Here is a 6,337-nt window from a genome sequence, read left to right as displayed (position 1 = left end):
AATAATAATAATAATAATAATAATTAGAAAACAAAACAACAACAAAAAAACATTTGGTGCAGTTTCTGACTGACCAAAACCCAGCGAGTCCCACTTCCTGTTTAAAAAAATTCAATAATTATGTTTTTGCATCTATTAAGCCATTAATTTATAAAATATATCATTAAAAATACACAATAGTTTAATTATAATAAGATTTTTTTTTAGTTTTCCCTTCAATACATTTAAGGTCTTTTCAAAATAAAAGACACCCTGTAGTGTCAAATAAGACACACCCCTGCTGCAGCAGATTCACTTACATTTAAAAAAAGAAAGAACAAAAAACAAGTCAAAATGACATTTTTTATCATGATGGATGGATGGATGGATGAAACCTTCTACCATCCATTTGCTCAGTTATTTGACATCTATCACACTTACATCACTTTAGGTCACACATTGACTAATTGGATTTTATTGTTGTTGTCAAACTTGTTTTAATACTCGTGACTAATTGCTGATTTTATTTTTTTCCTCCATATATATATATTCTACATTTTTGAGTTATATTAGATGGAGGCTTTAACAAGTCTTCTGGGTTTTGTGTGTCTCCCTCCACTCCATTTAATAGTCTTTTCATGGTTTTCTTGCTGTTTTAAATGTGCCAAAATGTTAAAAATCTAAACATGATTAAACTTAATTAACTAAAAGAAATTAACCAAAAGTACAAACCTAATTATTGAATCAAATTGTGAACATTTTCCTGTAAAAGCCAAAGGAATAAAGAGAGTGAGTGGCTCTGGAACCTCAGACTGCTTTCAATGGTGCTTTATTTACATAAGTTTTTATACTTTTCCAGTTATCTGTAGGGTTTCAGTTTTTTTCATCATTTTTCTTCATTACTATTTAGAGTTTTGTGTTCGAATGTCACATTTTTAATGTTTTTTTTAAATATTATTATTATTATTATTTTTAGAAAAAAATTATCAATATTCAAAAATATTTTTTGGAATAATTAATTATTCATTGAATTACCCTGGTTGATGGTGGGAGGGGTTTGTGCACTTTGCCTAAGACCCTCTAGCATGGGTGTCCAAAGTGGGACCCGCGGGCCAAAGGTCATCTTTTGGCCCTCTAAGTCGTGGCTACAGAAACTCTATCATTTAGTGAGCTGCAGGCCAACATTTAGTCACTGATAAAGTCAAAGGACCAACTCCACGTCTCTCTTTAAGATCCCAGTTTGCTGTTTCCATTGGAAGAAAGTTTGTTTGTTTTAGCTTGCTCTTATTTTTTAGTTAATAATTGGCCAGGGAGGCCTTGCTGTTGTGGTTAAAGGTTTCAAAGACAAATGTCACTTTTTATTATTACCAATGTGTGTTACCTTGATAAATACAATGAATTAAATAATGAATTGAACCATATTCTTTATTTTCTGTTTTTATTTCATGAAATGTAAAAAAATGTGTATATTTTGCCTGCGGACCGTGATCACAACTATATTCTGGCCCTTTGAGTGAAAAAGTTTGGGCACGCCTGTCCTAGAGAGTCTCACACACAGGGGCTCCATGCAGGCTTTTTAGGGCTCCGCTGAATTTGACACTCTATATGTGAGATGTTTCATTAAAAAATAAATGTAGGAAGTACCCTAAAACGCGTTGATTTAATATTAAGAGGTAACTGCTCTATAGTGTGGCTGTAGGGCAGAACTGCATTGAGGATTCTACCATCTGCCACATGCTTCAAATAGCTGATTTATTTCTGTTTCCTGTTCTCTTGGCCCACATTAATGCCTGTCAGAATCAGAGCAATACTTCTGGGAGTTTGCTGCTTCCTCCCAGCTGATGTTTCTGTGTACTATAATGCAACAGTTCAGATATTTATCATGCAGTCGAATTATGCAAAAACATTGTGAAGTAATTTTCAGAAAAACACATTTGATGCATTAAGAAGAAGCAAGTTAACTCTGAAATGCAGACATTTGCAGTGAAATAACCTCATAAATGTGTGATGAACATAAACAAATATGATGCAAAAGTTAATGTGACTTTAACAAAATAATCCAAAATCATTTTATTGAAGAGGAAGCGGTGCAGAGCTGGTTTGGATGGTTGGCAGTGGTGTCCAAATGATGAAGACAATCCAGGGGTTTTGGTTGGACTGGAAGATTAAAAAAAGACAACGATCAGAGCGAGTCTACAAACAGATGTGACTGACTGTCAGGTAAAACCAGTACAGCCAGGATGAGTGCAGATGGGTTGCAGGGATGTGATAGTCCCCGTCTGTAATCCTGCTCATCTGTGGAGACAAAAACAGAAACCGGGAGAGAAACCAGAGGACAGCAGTAGCAGAAACCACCACAAGAGGGAGACAGAGAGACAGGGATCAGCCAAACATGACCCAATCCTTCCATCTTTACTCACATTTAAGGTGATTCATGGTGAATATCCAAGACTCTTACTCAGATGACTTTTCATCTTTACAGATATTGAACGTTGACATGTCCTCCCCCCACCATGAGACAAAACTACAATTAAATCAGACTCAGATAAGTATTCAAAAATGTCCGGTCTAGACAGTTGTGAGTCTTTTAGATGGACACCTTGGGGAGATGCACAAACACACAAACACTTGGAAGTTATTGAATAAGATATGTAAGTATAGTATTCCTAACTGACCTCAAACCAACTTTGTGTGATACAATGTTATTAAAAAAATGGTCAAAATGTTTTTTAATACAGATTAGTATAGATAGGTTGGGCATTACGGCTACTGTAGTCAGGAAGACTGATACGCTCTGTACTTCAACTGAATGAAGTTAAACTCGTCTGACAGTTTTGTTTCGCTTGCTTCACCAGGCGGGTAAAGGCCCCCATCCTCTTCCAACTGTTGAACCTGATGGAACGAGGATCTATAGATAACAATCAGACTGCACAGCCTTCCACTCATGCAGGTAGCAGAGGCCACGGTGGCTGTTATTGTCATGGCCGTCTACATACCACCGGATACTAAGTTAAACACTGAACTTTCTCTACCTGGTCACCCAGAGAATATCATCATCAAATTTGCAGATGACACAGTAGTGGAGGGACGGATAACAGGTGAGGACGAGACGGCATACCAGTATGAGATCCTGCATCTGGAAGAATGGTTCTCTGCCCAAAATCTACCTCACCTAATGCCTAAATAAAGCCCATAGCATTTTTAAAGACTGATTTATTGGGTTAAATTTATACAGAAACACCCCAAGATCACTGAGGAAGCCTTTTAAGCCCAACGGACGCCGCAGAAGCTTGTAATTTCAAAATAAACCTGCAGGTGGAAGCAGACGCCCAGCAGTTAATCTTTAAAGAAAAGAGGAACATCTGCATCTAATCCAAAGCATCCACTCTGATTCTTGCCCTCTGAGATGATGCTCATTAGGCTTGTTTTTGAGGCACTTTACATCAAGTTTCACCACTGAGGCCTTCTCACTCAAGTCAACACCCTGAGGTCACCCTCTGACTTCAGACGACCCGAGTAATGTGTTTTTCTGCAAATTCACACAAAAACGAGCAGCCCTTTTGAAAAAATAAAAGACCCTTATCTGCTTGTAAAAACTTTCCATGACTTCATCTGAAAATTTGTCATCCTTGACAGAGCATTCCTGCGCCAGCTCAGAATGAAAAGGCAAGCGGGAGGCCAGAGGAAGAGGGGCCAAATAATCAGGTTACATGATGGGTGGGGTGGCATGTAAAATATCACCGCCGTTGTGAGGCCGACCCCGAGGTCAGCGTTGCCGTGATGTGGAGGGCCGCCATAAAAAAAGCTCCACACTGAAGGAATTATGTTTTGTTTTATGAGTCAGCCTGCATGACTTCCAGTTTTAGGGAAATCATAAACTCCTGCAAAGCATAAAAAAGTGGCCAAAACGGGGATATCAGTGAGAGGCCACTAATTCAGGCAGATAAGGTTTTTACTGCATCTGGATTTGCAATAAAATGTGATTTATTGCAGGTAATAAAGAGGAATGTGGAAATCTTTTTTATTATTTATGTCACCTGAAACACCTGAAACATGGCCTCAGAACAAAACCACAACCTGTGAGAAGCAGAGCGTGAGTCCATGCTAACTGTATTTCAACATCCTCATAACTCGAGTCAACCTTTAAGCTTTGGAGGCGCGGGTCAGAAAAACAAATGAGGTCACAGCGACGGGATATGATGGAGTTTTGAATTCTAATGGAAGCTATTTCTCGGAATTCCTGCTGCGCATAAAAGGTCAGAAATCCTCGCATTTGCTCAATCTGCAGACAGATGTCGTGTGTACACGTTTTCTGAGAAAAAGGGAAACATGACAGGGAGGAAACAGGATGTTAATCTGTCTGTGATGAACAAAGATCACATTTTTAACCCCAAAATCCCAACAGTTTTTGGTGTTTCTGTGGAAAAGAACCCAACCCACCAAGAAAAAGACTTAAAATAAATAGCACTTATAAATACTCTTTTTATTCACCCAGTGAAGTTGGAAAGGACTACAAATTTTTTTAATATTAAATTGAACCTTTTCTATCACCAGGGCCACAGCTAAAAATTCTAGGGGCTCAAGGCACAATTACTGGGGGGCCTTCAAACCAGCATTTACACCCCCCTTTTATTAAATGAATATCTTAACACTCACAATTGTTTTAAAATTAAATAATGACTTTTTTTATTTTCTTAAAGATGACAGATTTTCTTTTAAATTTAGAGATGAAAACGACGGAAGAAATGAAAATGAATGTAGCTAATTGTGTTGGCTTGTTTGGCCCTCTTTCCGGGTCCATACAAATTCCAATGAAAAATTAGGAACGTTTCAAAAAATGTGACAAAAAGGATGCTTTTCTTCAACATAAAACAGAATACACATAATCACAACACAAACAGTTAAGACAAAATAACGATTATGTTCTTAACGCTAATTGTTGGTCAATTTAAAAGTTTGAAAGCAGCTTCAGTTTACTTGACATGGTTGCTACATTACTTCAAAATTGTAACTCAAATATTAGTTTAATTCAAATTAAAAAATGGCCTTATTTTGAACAGGCTAGTGAAACATGTTTACAAATGTGGATCTTTAAATGACAATAACTGGCTATTTTCATCACATAAAACATACAATAAGTAACACACTGTGTTCAGGACCCAATGATTCAAGATCATGTGGTTTGGTGATTGAGGTTACCTAAAACAAATAAGGATAGAATATTCATTTCACTATTTGAAGTGCAAACTGGGTTTTGTTTCATGTTTTGTCACCAAAAATGCTTCCAAAAATCCTAAATTATATTATTTGTCTGACTTTTTATTGAGTTCAAATGCAAAAGACTTTTAGAATAAGTAAGGAAAATTAGGAAAAAAGCTTTAAAACCGAGTTAAACTCCTTCCCTTCCTCCACCAACGGTTAGGACAGTCTTTTGGTAAAATGCTAGCATTTCGCCAGAATCCCAACATTCTGTTTTAAGTGTAAAGCTAACGTCACACTGCTCTCGGCAACAGGTATTTAAGCGGCTACCTCCAGTGAAAAATCTTCGTTTAGACGCTTACATGTGCGTTTCATGGTGCATGACTCACGCGACACAGACATCAGGTTTTACTGTTAAGTCAATGTAAAAACGCAATCTGAGGTCTTGTGGCGCAATTTGAGTGTGTCTTAGTCAACCAATCAGGGACTCAGCTCTGGGCACATGACGATTTCAGTGACTCAATCGAAAGGTAGAACAAAAGATTCAATTTGGCTGTTTGATGGAAGGATTTTTGCCCTTAAACTCCCATCTATTTTCTTGTCCTGCTGGGGCCGGGGGGTTGCCAGAATCTCTCGGTTACTGTTGAGTGAAGGCGGGACACATACTGGAGAGGTCGCCAGCCTGTCACAGAGCCCATGGAGCTGGAGCGATGGAGCCCGCTACCTGCTCGAGGTCCACTAGCCACCAGTGTGACTCAATTAATACCCAAACTTGACACCTAAAAATGAACTAATTTGGTGATCAAAAGTGATCTTTACTGATAAATATTTAGATTTCTTACTTAATTCAAACTAGTCAGCATCATTTCTATAAGTGTAAGCAAAGATACACTTATAAAAAAAGTACCCTAAGAATTCCATTTAAAATATTTTTTTCATTAGATTTCATACTTTTTCTGACCCCCTCAATTTAAATAATTTTTTTACATTTGTCTTTATTCAGACAGTAAAACTTGATGCTGAACGTGTCGTAAAAAGTTTATTGTATTTCTCTGTGGGGAGCCAAACAGTCATTAAAAAAAGGTATTTATAAGTTCTTTTTCTTGTGAGTTTCTGGGATTATTTTGTGCATCTGTTTCCATTTAGAGACCTACGGCGA

The sequence above is a fragment of the Oryzias melastigma genome, linkage group LG17 (assembly GCF_002922805.2).
Source record: "Oryzias melastigma strain HK-1 linkage group LG17, ASM292280v2, whole genome shotgun sequence".
NCBI classification, from domain to species: Eukaryota; Metazoa; Chordata; class Actinopteri; order Beloniformes; family Adrianichthyidae; genus Oryzias; species Oryzias melastigma.
The sequence above is the reverse complement of the archived record's forward strand: the minus strand, read 5'-3'. Positions refer to the sequence as shown.